This window comes from Thalassophryne amazonica, chromosome 18, assembly GCF_902500255.1.
Source record: "Thalassophryne amazonica chromosome 18, fThaAma1.1, whole genome shotgun sequence".
NCBI lineage: Eukaryota > Metazoa > Chordata > Actinopteri > Batrachoidiformes > Batrachoididae > Thalassophryne > Thalassophryne amazonica.
In genome coordinates, this window is record NC_047120.1 from 433,756 (window position 1) to 450,407 (window position 16,652).

Below are 16,652 nucleotides of genomic sequence, written 5' to 3' on the forward strand. Positions count from 1 at the left end.
CTCCTGCTGACCGTGTGCCAGAAACAGACATTCCGCTGGTCGTTCAACGAACCCCCCCACCTTCCACTGAAGCATACATAAGCCCTCCGGAGCCGTACGGAGGCTGTGTGGAGACGTGCGCGGACTTCTTGATGCAGTGCTCGCTCGTCTTTTCACAGCGTCCCATCATGTACGCGTCAGACGCTAGCCGGGTGGCTTACGTTATAAATCTGCTTCGAGGAGAGGCACACGCCTAGGCTACGGCGCTCTGGGAGCAGAATTCACGGCTCCTAACGGTTTACACTGAGTTTGTGAGGGAGTTCCGACAGGTGTTCGACCACCCTCATAGAGGCGACACCGCTTCAAGTGTGCTGCTGTCGATACGGCAGGGGCATCAGAGCGCAGCGAAGTATGCAGTCGACGTCCGCATTGCGGCAGCGCGAGCCGGCTGGAATGCTGTTGCGCTCCGCGCCGCCTTTGTAAACGGACTGTCTCTGGTCCTTAAGGAGCACCTGGTGGCGAAGGACGAGCCGCGGGATTTAGATGGGCTTATCGACCTGGTTATACGGTTAGACAACCGATTAACAGAACACCGACCGGAGCGAGACGAGGGGCGTGGTCAGGCACAAGCCGTCCCTCTTCCTCCTGGGTCTGAAAGGGAGCCGACTTCCCCACGCTCCGCTGCCAGGGCTCTCCACGTGACGACAGCTCCCCCTGCTGACGTTGCTAGGGAAACAAGCAGGGCCAAAAAGCGATCAGATCAGAGACAAAGGAGGCTGATCCGTGGAGAGTGTTTTCTCTGCAGCTCTACCGAGCACACACAGAGAGAATGCCCCAAACGGTCAAAACAGCAGTACTCGTCCTTAGAGACTGGGCTAAGGGTGGGTCACAACACCCACGTGGGGAGATCCCGACGATCTGCACGTATCCCAGTCACGATCCTGAGTGGGGATCTAACCCTTCACACCCCAGCACTGGTGGACACGGGGTCGGAGGGGAATCTGCTGAATAGCAGATGGGCAAAGGAGGTTGGGCTCCCTCTAGTGGCCTTACCGTCACCATTGTCGGTGCGGGCACTAGATGGCACCCTTCTTCCAATAATCACACACCAGACACAGCCAGTGACATTGGTGGTGTCTGGGAATCACAGGGAAGAGATTGTGTTTTATGTAACACCTTCTACCTCCCGAGTGATTTTGGGTTTTCCATGGGTGTTAAAACACAATCCCCGGATTGATTGGCCGTCTGGGGTTGTGGTTCAGTGGAGCGAAACCTGCCACCGGGAGTGTTTAGGATCCTCGGTTCCACCCGGTGTGACAGCTAAGGAGGAGGTTTTAGTCCCCCCCAATCTGGCGGCGGTGCCAGCCGAGTACCACGACCTTGCTGACGTCTTCAGCAAGGATCTGGCACTCACGCTGCCCCCGCACCGTCTGTACGATTGTGCCATTGATTTGATACCGGGCGCTGAGTACCCGTCCAGCAGGCTGTTCAACCTCTCACGTCCGGAACGCGAATCAATGGAGACCTACATCCGGGACTCGTTAGCTGCCGGGTTGATCCGGAACTCCACCTCCCCGATGGGTGCTGGTTTCTTTTTTGTGGGTAAGAAGGACGGCGTCCATGCATTGATTACAGAGGGCTGAACGAGATCACGGTTCGCAACCGATACCCGTTACCTCTGTTGGATTCAGTGTTCACGCCCCTGCATGGAGCCCAAATTTTCACGAAACTGGATCTTAGGAATGCTTATCACCTGGTTCAGATCCGGGAGGGAGACGAGTGGAAGACGGCATTTAACACCCCGTTAGGTCACTTTGAGTACCTGGTCATGCCGTTCGGCCTCACCAATGCACCCGCGACGTTCCAAGCGTTGGTTAATGACGTCTTGCAGGACTTCCTGCATCGGTTTGTCTTCGTATATCTAGACGATATACTCATCTTTTCTCCGGATCCTGAGACCCATGTCAAGCATGTACGTCAGGTCCTACAGCGGTTGTTGGAGAACCGGCTGTTTGTGAAGGGCGAGAAGTGTGAGTTCCACCGCACTTCTTTGTCTTTCCTGGGGTTCATAATCTCCTCCAACTCCGTCGCCCCTGATCCGGCCAAGGTTGCGGCGGTGAGAGATTGGCCCCAACCAACGAACCGTAGGAAACTACAACAGTTCCTCGGTTTTGCAAATTTCTACCAGAGGTTCATCAAGGGCTACAGTCAGGTAGTTAGCCCCCTGACAGCCCTGACCTCCACAAAGGTCCCCTTCACCTGGTCGGATCGGTGCGAAGCCGCGTTTAGGGAGTTGAAACGCCGGTTCTCGACTGCACCAGTTCTGGTGCAGCCCGATCCCAAGCACCAGTTCGTAGTTGAAGTGGACGCCTCTGACTCAGGGATAGGAGCCGTGCTATCCCAGAGCGGGGAGTCCGACAAGGTTCTCCATCCATGTGCCTACTTTTCCCGCAGGTTGACCCCAGCTGAACGGAACTATGACGTCGGCAATCGGGAACTTCTTGTGGTGAAGGAGGCTCTTGAGGAGTGGAGACACCTGTTGGAGGGAGCATCGGTACCATTTACGGTTTTCACGGACCATCGGAACCTGGAGTACATCCGGACCACGAAGCGTCTGAACCCCAGGCAAGCCCGCTGGTCGCTGTTCTTCGGGCGTTTTGACTTCCGGATCACCTACCGCCCCGGGACAAAAAACCAACGATCTGACGCCCTGTCCCGGGTGCATGAAGAGGTCAGGACCGAGCCATCAGACCCCCCTGACACCATCATCCCCGAGTCCACTGTCGTGGCCACCCTTACCTGGGACGTGGAGAAGACCGTCCGGGAGGCCCTGACACGGAGCCCGGACCCGGGGACAGGTCCGAAGGACAAGTTGTACGTCCCACCAGAGGCCAGGACTGCGGTCCTTGACTTCTGTCACGGTTCCAAGCTCTCCTGTCATCCAGGGGTGCGAAGGACCGTGGCAGTGGTCCTGCAGCGCTTCTGGTGGGCGTCTATGGAAGCCGATGTCCGGGAGTATGTCCAGGCCTGCACCACCTGTGCCAGGGGCAAAGCCGACCACCACAAGGCCCAAGGCCTCCTCCAGCCTCTGCCCGTGCCTCGTCGCCCCTGGTCTCATATTGGCCTGGACTTTGTCACAGGCCTCCCGCCGTCCCAGGGCAACACCACCATCTTAACGATAGTGGACCGGTTCTCCAAGGCGGCCCACTTCGTGGTCCTCCCGAAGCTCCCGACGGCCCAGGAGACTGCAGACCTCCTGGTCCACCACGTCGTGCGTCTGCATGGGATTCCATCGGACATTGTCTCGGATCGTGGTCCTCAGTTCTCCTCCCAGGTCTGGAGGAGTTTCTGCAGGGAACTGGGGGCCACAATCATTCTCTCGTCTGGGTACCACCCCAAGACGAACGGGCAGGCAGAGCGGACGAACCAGGAACTGGAGCAGGCCCTCCGCTGCGTGACCTCCATGCACCCGACGGCCTGGAGTGACCACCTGGCCTGGATCGAGTACGCTCATAATAGCCAAGTCTCATCTGCCACCGGCCTCTCCCCATTTGAGGTGTGTTTGGGGTACCAGCCCCCATTGTTTCCACTGGTGGAGGGAGAGGTCGGGGTGCCCTCAGTCCAGGCCCATCTGAGGAAGTGCCGTCGGGTGTGGCGTACCGCCCGCTCTGCCCTGCTCAGAGCCTGGACGAGGGCTAAGGCCCATGCAGACCGCCGGCGTTCCCCGGCCCCTGCATACCAGCCCGGGCAGGAGGTCTGGCTATCCACGAAGGACATCCCCCTGCAGGTGGAATCCCACAAACTCAAAGACAGGTACATCGGACCTTTTCCCATCCTCAAAGTCCTCAGTCCAGCCGCAGTGAAGCTGGCAGCTTCAGCTTCACTGCGGATACACCCCGTGTTTCATGTGTCAAGACTCAAGCCCTGCCATACCTCACCACTGTGTGCCCAGGGACCAGCGCCGCCTCCTGCCCGGATCATTGACGGGGAGCCCGCGTGGACGGTACGCCGGCTCCTGGACGTCCTTCGAAAGGGCCGGGGGTTCCACTATCTGGTGGACTGGGAGGGTTATGGCCCCGAAGAGCGCTCCTGGGTGAAGAGCAGTGTTGCCACAGTTACTTTGAAAAAGTAATCCAATTACTGATTACTGATTACTCCTTGAAAAAGTAACTTAGTTACTTTCCTGATTACTCAATTGTAAAAGTAACTAAGTTAGATTGCTAGTTACTTTTTTAGTTACTTTCCCCAGCTGCTGACAACAACCCTCTGCCACCTCAACATGACAATGATACCTGTTTTGCCAAAACTCACTTTATAGTCACCCTTTCTTGACTTCAATGAAAATAAATACTTGTTTTATAAAAAAGTAAAATAAAGACCTCTTTCTTGACCTCATATTTAACTGTTGACAGCACTGTAACAGTAAAACTTGCTATTTCGAACCTACATTGTTTATAAATGTAACTATTAAATTCTAACATTTTTCTAACATTTAAATTCTCTCTAAACATTTTACTTGTCGAAATTATTATTATTTTAAGCAATGTTAGTAGTTGTAATAAAAAACGGCTTCAAAACTGGACCTTTAATCTAGGGGTGTTGTGGGGGGGCACATCCTTGCCCCACGACCCCATTCCATCTGGATTCGCCCCTGCTTTGGCATTTGAGCACAAAGAATGGATAACATTTATTTATGCAGGAAAACAGGACCAGATTTACAGGTAAGAAAGTTTTATTGCGTTTTCACATCATGTGGTCCTCAGAAAGAGAGTTTAGGTGCATTTGAGTGGAAAATAGTGTTAGTTGTTGATGCGTCGCGGAGGATCAGCTTTTTTTAACGAGACGATATGGAGCGGCTCAGCTCAGAATTCTAAATAAAGGAGGAAAAAAAGTATAAAAATGTCTTTGTAAAGCTCAGTGCAGGTGTGCTGATCACCGCGCTTAAGAGGTGAGGACGAGCTGCTACAGAAAACCGTGGATGAAAAGCTCACAGCTCTGCTTAAAGTGGGCAGTTCAGTTGAACTCCAACCTCCTGCCCACAGACCAAGTTTAATGCTGCTATCGACCCACAATGAAAAATAATAGTAACGCACAGTGACTTGGAGAAGTAACTTTAATCTGATTATTGATTTGGAAAGATTAACGCGTTAGATTACTCGTTACTAAAAAAAGTGGTCAGATTAGAGTAACGCGTTACTAAGTAACGCGTTACCGGCATCACTGGTGAAGAGGAGCTTCATCCTGGACACGGCCCTCCTGGCCGACTTCTACACCCGTCACCCGGACAAGCCTGGTCAGGTGCCAGGAGGCGCCCGTTGAGGGGGGGGGGGGGGGGGGGGTCCTGTTGTGTGGGCCGCCGAAGAGGAGGTACTGCTGGCCCACCACCACAAGATGGCGCCCTGCTTGAAGTGCGGGCTTCATCGCCGAGATATCGTACTTCATTGGAGGTAATATCATCAGCCGTTCGTGTTACAATATTATTTGTATATTGTGAGTGTTTGCAGGAGTACCAGTACCTCTGTCGGTGGAAGCTGAGAGAGTGCACTCTTTTCCCCTGAGGAATCACTACAGTACTCTGCAAGTTATAAAGTGAGAGGTGGAGGTGGCATTCCCACCGCTGTTGTTACTGGGTGTACACACACCTACACTTGACTGTCTTTGTTCTCGCCAGCAGTACCAGATCCGACAGTTGGGGACGGTGATCACCTGGGAATTCGGGACTTGGCGGCTCCAGTATTCACCAGGTTCAGTGGTGGCGGAAATCGTGTGGTTCCGGCTCTTCTCAGGACAGACGTCTTCTATCCTTGAGCCTGCCCACACGTCACCTTTGTGATTTGACTGTAATTATATTCTGAGATTGTCTGTATTTCGTTGTGCACATTTCACAACATTAAATTGTTACTTTTTGGCTCATCTATTGACCGTTCATTTGCGCCCCCTGTTGTGGGTCCGTGTCACTACACTTTCACAACAGTCATCAGGTCAAACTCACCACTCTGATACTTTATTTTAATGAGTGTTGTTCTAACATTTATTCTTAATTTGTTTCTTTGCAGACATGCAGCCGTTGTTGGTGATTAAAGAAGAAACTCTCCCTGAACACCAGGAATTTAATCTGAGTGTTGACCGGGAGCAAATTAAAGAAGAAGAGAAGCTGTGGACAAGTCAACAGGGAGAGCAGCTTCAGCAGCTGGAGGAGGCAGATCTCACCAAGTTTGGTTTCACTGCCGTCCCTGTGAAGAGTGAAAATGATGAAAAACCAGCGTCATCACAGCTTCATCAAAGCCCAAGTGATGAGAGCACAGAGGCTGAACCTGTAGCCAGAAGCTCATCTGCAAAACAAGGCAGAGGAACCTCAGCATGGCTTGGATTGACTACAAAAAGGCATTTGACAGTGAACCACACTCCTGGATCATGAGGTGCTTAGAACTCTACAACATCAATAAGGAAATAAGATCTTTCCTGAGAGCACAAATGAACAAGTGGAACACCACCATCACCCTAAAACACACAGAGGGACAAATAACAATCCCAGACGTACGAGTTCAGAGAGGGATACTTCAGGGAGACAGACTCTCACCACTCTTATTCTGCTTAATCATGGACCCGCTCAGCAAAACCCTGAAGGAGCATGACATCGGATATGAATTAAGCAGAAACAGAGGAAAGAAAAACCAAAAACTTGTGAACCATCTGCTGTTCATGGATGATTTGAAAATCTATGCCGACACAAAAAAGACTCAGTCAGCTCGTGAAAACTGTCCATAAGTTCTCAAAAGACATTGGTATGGAATTTGGACTGGATAAATGCTCAAAATGCACAATGACAAAAGGTAAAAAGAGAAAAACCGAAAACATACAATTGGATGAAGGGAGCTACATTGAAGATCTGGGTGCAGACTCCACATACAAATACTTGGGAATTGAGCACAAGAAAATGAGAACAAAAACAACACAAGAATACCTAAACCACTTAAAAAAGATCTGCAGAACACAGTTGACACCAAAAAACAAGATCACAGCCATAAACCAGTTTGCAATACCAGTGGTGACCTATGGGTTTGGCATAGTGAACTGGCCACAATGTGAACTTAATAAGTTGGACACAAAAACCAGGAAGATGCTCACCCTCCACAAAATCACATACAGAAATCAGTGCATGGACAGAATATATCTCCTTCGCAGAGAAGGCGGTCTGGGTCTCACTGAAATCAGCCAGGCCTACAGAGCATCGATAATAAGTATTGGACAGTACTTAAAGAGCTCTGAAGAAGAAATCGTAAAAAAAGGTGGCACACCACCACGAGGCCTTAACTGAACGGACCTCAATCACTAAACTGGCAAAAAACTTCTACAAGAGAGAAAAAGCAACAGTCTCATGCCTGCAACAAAACTTGCAAGACAGACCAGAGAACAATACAGCAAAAGAGAAGGAAAACATCGAGTGGAAAGATGGAAACAGCACAAAAGAGCCGGTGCAAGTGCAATCAAACCTGATATTGTCATCTGGAACAAGGAAGAGAAAACAGCCAAAATCATCGATGTGACAGTCCCCAATGACTACGGTGTTGTATGGCTGGGGGGGCCTGGCTGCCTTTTGTTTCTGTCCTGTCTTTTGTTTTTCCTTCCAGGTGGCTTGCGTTTAGGACTGTGTGGCTGAGTTATCAGGACCTCACCCTGATCACCTGAGGCTCGTCAGGACTCACAGCTGTGGTGCATCTACACGGATTGGAACATGGTGGCATTTAAGTCTGGAGTGCACAGTGTGTATTTGCCAGAGACTCGACCTTGTGACCAGACGGGTGAGATCGTCGTCTCGGGAGCCATCTCATCATCAGTGGATGCAGAGAACGTCCAGGTTTGATGCATGGTCTGTGAAAGAGGAGGGGGTGAGGTCTCACGCTCGTCAGCACACTTCCTGAGGTACGTTAGATTTTGTGACTAACATTTATACAGTCAGTAAATGTGGTGTCCCTCACACCTTATTATATTGAGCTGTATGTAGTCGTTTAATCAGCTTCCACTGCAGTGGAGGTTTGTGAACAGGGTGTTCCATGCCTGCAGGGTGGGAAGCTGATTAGTAATTAAGCCAGGAAGTGTTTGCTGTTTGTACACCTTTGAGCGGTCCCTCTGTGTGTAGAGTGTGGACTCACATGATGATTTCTTCTTTCACAGACTCAGTTTGTCGCGGCCACCTGGGGGGTGTCGGCGGGGTCCTTGGGTCCGAACTGGTTCTGGCTCCGGACCGTTTTGTGCTGCTGGGAGCACACCGCAAATCCGCCACGCCAGACCGCGCACTTATTTGTTTGTATTTTTTCACATCACTGTTATGTTTATTAAACCCTGTTATCCTTTGTACCGTGCTCTGCTTATTTTATACTGGGTCCTTCAAACGCTGGTCGGTTCTCCGGGCTGCGTCCGACACATAACATATGGGCTGAATCGAGCTGAAAGGGGAAAGATCTCGAAATACCAAGACCTGAAAAATGACCTACGAACAACGTGGTCATTGAAAGACATCGATATCATCCCAGTTGTGTTGGGAGCAACAGGCCTGATGAAGAACCTGAATAAATGTTCTTCAGGTTCTAATGTAATGAAAGCATTGGAGAAACTGTTAATTCAGGAGCTTACTGTAGAGGTGGAGCCACACTTGGATCAGTATCAGTTTGCGTACAAAAGGAAGCGGAGTACGAGTGATGCCATTTTAACTATAATGAACTTGGTTTTAAAGCATCTTGAGAGTTCCTCTGCATATGCCAAATTAGTTTTTATTGATTTTAGTTCTGCTTTTAACTGTATCCGGTCACATATCCTTCTTCAAAAAATGATTCAGTTGAATGTGAACCCTTTTTTAATTAAGTGGTATCATTCTTTTTTGACAAACAGGTCACAGCAGGTGAAGGTCAATTCTGTCTGCTCTGATATTGCATTAAGTAGCACTGGAGTCCCTCAGGGCTGTGTTAGTTCACCTTTTTATTTACACTGTATACCAATGACTGCATCAGCTATCAGCCAAACCAGTATGTTGTTAAATTTTCAGATGACACTGTAATACTCAGTCTGCTGAACACTAGAACTAATTCAAGTTGTCACAAATCTGGAGTGGACAGGTTTGTGAACTGGTGTGATGTCCATCAATTGCAGATTAGTGTTAATAAAACAGTGGAGATGTTGGTGGACCCTCGGGCTGTTGGAGACCGTAGTGTGGTCACCATACATGGACGTAACATTGAACAGCTGGATTCATGTAAATATCTGGGGGTTTATATCAATAACAACTTAAGCTGGCACATGTAAGTGTCAAGCGTTTGTGCCCGAATCCACCAGCATTTGCACTTTCTTTTTCGACTCCGACTGTTTGGTGTATGTAGGAATATTATGCTGATTTTCCACAGAGCAACGATTGAGTCCGTGTTACGGTGTGGTATTACTAGCTGGTTTTGTAATTTAACGGTTAAATCAAAAACTGGAATATTAAATCTGATTAAGATAGCTGGCAAAATCATGGGTATGGTGGTACCTGTAACTCCCCAAGAGCTGTTTGAACAGGCAGTTCTCAGATGTGCTGACAATATTTTAACAGATGAGTCTCATGTTCTGCACTCTGAATATACTTTACTTAACTCAGAAAGGAGGTTCAGGGTTCCTCTTTGTAAAAATAATCGATATAAATATTCATTTATTCCATTATCAGTGAAGCTCATAAATCTGCAGATAGTTCAGGGAAGATAGCTTAAGGGTATGTATTGCGGAATTTGCACAAAGATGTTAATAATGTTGTGTATTTATATTTTATCCTTTGACTTACTGTGTTATTGTTTTTAATGTATGCGTGCTATGTACTGGATGTGTTGTTGTGTAGCAGACTCTGTCCAAGGCAAATTTCTCCTTAGGGAGACAAATAAAGACACTTTGACTTTGACTTTGAAATACCTTGAGGTAATCCCCGGTCACCCAAGTGCACATGAGGTGCAGTTGTCTGCGATTAAGGGAACGATCACCATCTTGAAGAAAGCCCTCGGATACAATGCCAGATCTGGTTAGGATAACTATAGAGCCTAGGGTGCAACTTTAGACCCCAGGTTTGGGGCCCATTGCATTCTACTAAAAAGACATCAAAGATAAATGAAAAAACAAAAGACCAAGGAAACACAGCTTCCCAACAAGTACAGACCCATCTGCTGCCGAACAACAACATACAAATGGCTGACAGGAATAATAGCTGACATTTATGAACATCTGGACACTTGGCAACCTGGAAAATGAACAGAAAAGTTGTTCCAGAAAAGGATTAGGAGCTAAAGACCAGTTACTGACAGACAAAGGTATCATGGAGGACTGCACAAAAGGAGGAGAAACCTCAGCATGGTTTGGATTGACTACAAAAAGGCATTTGACAGCGTGTCACACTCCTGGATCATGAGGTGCTTAGAACTCTACAACATCAATGAGGAAATAAGATCTTTCCTGAGAGCACCCACTCAGCAAGATCCTGAAGGAGCATGACATCGGGTATGACTTAAGTAGAGGCAGAGGAAGGAAACATCAGACTTGTGAACCATCTGCTGTTCATGGATGACTTAAAAAATTTTGTTGTCAAAATGCACAATCAAAAAAGGTAAAAAAAAAAACAACAGAAAACATACAGTTGGATGAAGGGAGCTACATTGAAGATTTGGCTGAAGACTCCACATACAAATACTTGGGAATTGAAGAAAATGCTACAATAGATCATAAGAAAATTGGAGGGAGAGTAACACAAGAAAACCTAAACTGCTTAAAAAGGGAGGTGGTGGTCTAGTGGTTAAGTGTTGGGCTTCAGACCAGTGGATCATCGGTTCAAGACCCAGCCAGAATGGAAAGTCACTAAGAGCCCTTGGGCAAGGTCCCAGTGTGTAGTCAGCACCCTGACATCGGGGTGTCTGTGTGTGTGTGTGTGTGTGTGTGTGTGTGTGTGTGTGTGTGTGTGTGTGTGTGTGTGTGTGTGTGTGTGTGTGTGTGTGTGTGTGTGTGTGTGTGTGTGTGTGTGTGTGTGAAGCATCAATGTAAAGCACTGTGAGCGTCTGATGCAGATTGAAAAGTGTTATATAAATGCAGTCCATTTAACGTTTATCTGCAAATCAAAGTTGACACCATAAAAAAGATCACAGCCATAAACCAGTTTGCAATACCAGTGTGACCTTTGGGTTTGGCAGAGTAGACTGGTCACAGAGTGGACACGAAAACCAGGAAGATGCTCACCCTCCACAAGGTTACATACAGAAATCAGTGCATGGACAGAATATATCTCCCTCACAGAGAAGGAGGTCTGGGTCTCAACCAACAAGTATTGGACAGTACTTAAAGAGCTCTGAAGAAGAAATCATGAAAAAGGTCACACAACATCACGAGAACACTTTATCTGAACAGACCTCAGTCATCAAACTGGCAAAAAACTTTGGCAGAGAACTTCTATAAGATAGAGAAAGCAACCATCTGACGCCTGCAACAAAACTCGCAAGACAGACCAGAGAACAATACAACAAAAGAGAATCAAAACATCGAGTGGACAGATGGAAAGAACACAAAAGGGCTGGAGGATTCCAAGAAGAACTTGAAAAGGAAAACATTGACAAAGTTGGATCTATGCAGTGGCTGAAAATGTAGAACTTGGTTTTGATGGAGAAAAAACAAGATCAGGGACTTCTAAAAAATGGCTTCAAAAAAATGTCAGGGATCTCACAAAATGATAAATGCTGATTCTGTCACACAGATGTTGAGAGTGTAAACCATCTAACATCAGCATGTCAGATCCTCCTGGCAGACGGACATTATACATCCAGACACAACAAGATCTGTCAATATCTCCACTGGAAAGTATGTAAGGAACTGGAGATGGAAGTCAAGGAAAACATCTGGGAGCATGAACCAGCACCAGTCTCATCCAACGGAAAAGTAACTGTCTTCTACGACAAAGAGATCCCAGCAGGAAGACATATGGAAGGAGGTGCAATCAAACCTGATATTGTCATCTGGAACAAGCAAGAGAAAAAAGCCAAAATCATCCATGTGACAGTCCCCAATGACTACGGCCTGAATCGAGCTGAAAGGGGAAAAATCATGAAATACCAAGACCTGAAAAATGACCTACGAACAACATGATCATTGAAAGACATCGATATCATCCCAGTTGTTGTTGGGCAACAGGCCTGATGAAGAAGAACCTGAAGAAATACCTTGAGGTAATCCCCGGTCACCCAAGAGCACATGAGGTGCAGTTGTCTGCAGTTAAGGGAACAATCACCATCTTGAAGAGAGCCCTCGGATGCAGTGCCAGCTGTGGTTGGGTCCAACTACAGACCCCGGTTCTGGGGCTCATTACATTCTATTACAAAGAAATCCAAGAGAAAAAAGGTGGCTTTCAGTGTGACAGAAGATTTGGACTAAAAGGTGGTGTGAAGTGTTAAATGGACTGTATTTACAGAGCGCTTTTCAGTCTGCAACAGACACTCAAAGTGCTTTACAATTATGCCTCACATTCACCCATTCACACAAACACTGATGTCAGGGTGCTGCAATGCAAGGTGCTCACTACACACCAGGAGCAACTAGGGATTAAAGACCTTGCCCAAGGGCCCTTAGTGATTTTCCAGTCAGGCTGGGATTTGAACCAAGGATCCTCTGGTCTCAAGCCCAACGCTTAACCACTAGACCTTCACCTCCTGTGTTTGGATGTTCATGGTGTTTAACCTGTCAGCAAGGTGTTGCTGTCTTTGAGGTGTGAGATGGCGTCTGTGTCAGGAGTCCTGCTGCATGCTGGGATACTTTATGATTCTCTGAGTGTTAAAATTTAAAATTTTGGGGAAAATATAGAAATTTCTTTTTTTTTTTGGTAAAAACTTTTTGACTGATTTTGATGATCATATTTTTGTTTCCTTCATCAAAGCACAATTCCTGGTTCTTCCTCACAAAATATTAACATTTTGTATTGTTTTCGAAAATGTAGATTTTTTTCATGGTGAAAACAGTGAAATTCACCAAAACACTTTTTCTCTTTCAGTTTCTGATTTTAATTCTGTTGATTTTGTTTGATTAATCTAAACAATGTTCACAATTCTTCCTTGTGGAAATATGAAATTATGAACTTTTGGGGAGACGTTTATGCAAAATGTTTCTTGTTTGATTTTTATTTTGATTCAGGTTTCTTAGTTTTATTCTTCTCAACACTGTTCACAATTATTCCTCAAAAAAAAAAATTTTTTTGTTGTTGTCTTCAAATATTGTTTGGGGAAACAATAAAATTCACCTAAATGCTTTTTGAATACAGTTTGTGATCAATTTTAATTCTGATGGTTTTGTTTGTTTCATTAAATAATTTTGAATTTGTGCAAAACACCAGATTTTTGTCATGAAATCCATGAAATACACCCAGAATTGGGCAGGTTTCCAAGTCGCATGAGAGAAAAAATTTTACCAAAGCAAGACGACATTCAAAAAAAATTTTTAGTTGTTGTTAAAGAATTTTATTTGTGGAATGTCATCATTTTCCTCACCTGTATAAAGCGGGAAAGAATGGAGAATAAACCCTGGTGAGCTCTGGTTATTAACTAGAACCGGTTCATGATGTCTGCTGCTGTACCTGTAAGGTCAGAGGTCAAACCATCAGCGGTGACAGATGTCGACGGTGGAGGTGGAACGAGGAGCGTCTTAAACAGGGCTGTGAAAACTCTGCAGATCCGAGGAATTCCACGGATTTCGTCAATGGGGTGTTAATGTTGTACTCTGTAATTGTGATTGTCACTGAGTTTTTAAACAACCCATCGTAAAGCGTTTCCCTTTTATGACGTCATACAAGTTTTATAAGTCTGCGGACACTGATCTGTGTGTTACAGATACAAATCTGTGTCTTCGGATCCACGGAACTTTGCAGAGGAAAAATGCCACTCAAAGCGTAGCTGTTGCAACAGCTGTCGTAAAGCGGGACTGGTTGGTTGCTGCAGCGACGCTGTGTGGCTCCTGCAAGATGCTAAAGCTAAATGTAGCATGTGGACATCGCAAACTTTTAGAGCTCTCAAGTTTCTAAAAGAAAAATGTTGCAGCGTGTCTGTGTCACTGAGCGACATCAGACAGAGAGAAGATGGCGAGAAAGACGGTTTGAAAAAGTTTGATAAGGACGAGAATCTGTGGAATTGTCACTGGCTTCATAAACGCACCTGAAAGAAAAACAGGAAAAGTGAACTGAGACATCAGGAAACACAGTAAGAATTTTTCTCTGTCTGGAAAACAAACATTGTGCGGTTAAAACAGGATTTTAGACAAGATTATGTGACTCTTTTTATATTGTTAATCTAGACTTTCTTTCATTGGAAGAAAGACACTGTGGGTTTGAGTGGATTTACAGGAATTTACACAAGAATGTGACTTTTTTACTATAAGGTATGTTTTCAAAATATTCTCCAAGCTTTAGCTGTGGTTTTTGAAATGCTTCAAGTCTTTTCAGTCTTAATGAATTTAATGCAGTTTAACTGTTCTGAATTAATGCATAATTTGGTTTACAATTAAAAGGAAAATCATTCCAGGACCTAATTCCACATCATGTTCTGTTATTTCAACATCATCATTGACATGTCAAATGAAAGGTTGAATATAGGATCATTTAAATCTGCACTTCTTTTGAGATTTTTTTTTCTTTCAGGAGATGCTGAAAATATATCATTAGAATCTGATACATTAAATTAATTTTGTATCTAATGTTTAGATACAAAATTAATTTGGTTTCTGGGGCCCTAAACCCCGGCTCGACCACCTGCAAATTTTCCTCAGATTTCACAATTTTCATTTCACAGCCCTGCTTAAAGAGGAACAACATTTTTGCTGAATCAGCGGCGTTTCTGATTCTGTCATGAAGACAATTTGGCAGCAGAAATGCTGGAAGATCAACATGACAGAAGAGACGGACTTGAACTGAGGACAACAGGGTGTCCAGATTTACAACGCTGACGTTCAGCTGCTCTGATCCAGGTTTCTGACAGCTTCAGTCAGCTGTTGGCTCCTCCTCCTCTGCATGGACAGACACGCCCACCATAATGTGTCAGCTGTGTTCTGTGGTCATTCTGTAAAACACTCCTGCATGACGATGCGTCTCTATGACATCATATTAAAATGTTATCAATCAATCCTCTGTGGGGGCTGATCACCTTTGACCTTTGCATCGTGTTCGAAAAATCCATTTACCAAAAATAAATTCATGGTGTTCAGGTTCAGCAGTGATCAGTTTCAACAACAGAAAAGCAGCTGATGGTCTTTTTACTGATAAAGCGTCCAGACACAAACTCTGAATGTGTCTCTGGATGAGTCTCAGACAGTTGGATCGTGTCCTTCACATGGACTGAGAGCCACCTGGCATCATGGGTGTGGTCAAGAACAAACATCCAAGACAGAAGTAGAGTCAGCACTTGTATATCCAACTCAAGTCAGCCTGCCTCTATGACCTCACAAAGAGCAGCATGTCAATCTCCAGGGTCAGTGTTTGGAGCCAGGAGTCAAAGTGGACACTTGGTGACCCCATATTGACCTCTGGGGGTGTTGTACTTATCAGAAATGAGTTTATGTCCAGAAACATGGAAATACGAGGTCTGTTAGAAAAGTATCGAACCTTTTTTATTTTTTGCATGGATTTGAATCATGTGCGCTTGCATCAGCCAAGCTTGAACCTTCGTGCGCATGCATGAGTTTTTTCATGCCTGTCGGTTGCTTCATGCTTCATTCGCCACAATTTCTTGGATACTCACTCGACTAAAAAGCCACCGAAAGCCGTCTGAATCTTCTGAATGGTGGAAGACCTGGGCATGTCACATGTCCCGTGAGACTTCCAACACAGACTTGCTTTTGTTCTCTGCCATTGCGGCTTCGTACCAATGCGCAAATTCCTCTGCTTCCCCTTTCATGACAAATCTCCTTTAACAGTGGAATGTGCCTAAAAATGTCTATGCCCACCTCTTCCGCAATTTCTCGGATAGTCATACGACGTTCCGGATCAACACAGCCTTCACTTTGGAAATGATCTGGTCATTTCGTTTTGACCGTTGGGGTTTTTCCGTAATTATTGTATGGCCTTGCCTTACAATTTAAAGCGCCTTGGGGCAGCTGTTTGTTGTGATTTGGCGCTATATAAATAAAGTTGATTTGATTTGATTTCAGCCTGTCGATGGCCGCTTGAAGTGCGGCGCGCCCTCATCCGCTGTGGGCCGTCTTTAATCCGGTTGTAATGCTCCTTAATCTTTATGATGCCCATAGAATCTTCACCGAAAGCCATCTGAATCTTCCTGTTGGGAACGTGTAAGTACACGGACCCACAACAGGGGGCGCAAATGAACGGACAATAGAATAGGTCAAATAACAACACTTTACTGTTGCGAACGTGCACAACAAACACAACAGATTCCACAATTGATCAAAGGTCAAATTACAAGGTGTCGTGTGGGCAGGCTCGAAGATAGGAGACGCCTGTCCAAAGCAGAACCGGAACCACACGATTTCCTCCGCCACCAGACCCCGGGAATACTGGAGCCGCCAAGTCCCGAACTCCCAGGTGGCCACTGCCTCCGCGTGTCGGACCTGGTACTGCTGGTGAGGAACAAAACACAATTAAACGTGGGTGCGTCTGCACCCAGCAATCTGCACGGCAGGGA

At 46.3% G+C, this 16,652-nt stretch overlaps 1 protein-coding gene and 2 long non-coding RNA genes across 3 annotated transcripts in view; 2 read left to right on the forward strand and 1 right to left on the reverse strand.

The window, feature by feature from the left end:
* Positions 1–6,088, forward strand: part of LOC117530248 — a 33,423-nt gene extending 27,335 nt beyond the window's left edge. The window contains exon 3 of the long non-coding RNA XR_004566256.1: positions 6,036–6,088. This is a non-coding gene — a long non-coding RNA (uncharacterized LOC117530248). The remainder of the gene's footprint in view (positions 1–6,035) is intronic.
* Positions 1–16,652, reverse strand: part of LOC117531541 (bromodomain-containing protein DDB_G0280777-like) — a 483,227-nt gene that overhangs the window by 261,891 nt on the left and 204,684 nt on the right. The gene's annotated exons all lie outside the window — the stretch shown is intronic.
* The window catches only part of LOC117530243, a 130,098-nt gene that overhangs the window by 78,341 nt on the left and 35,105 nt on the right, over positions 1–16,652 (forward strand). The window lies entirely within an intron of this gene.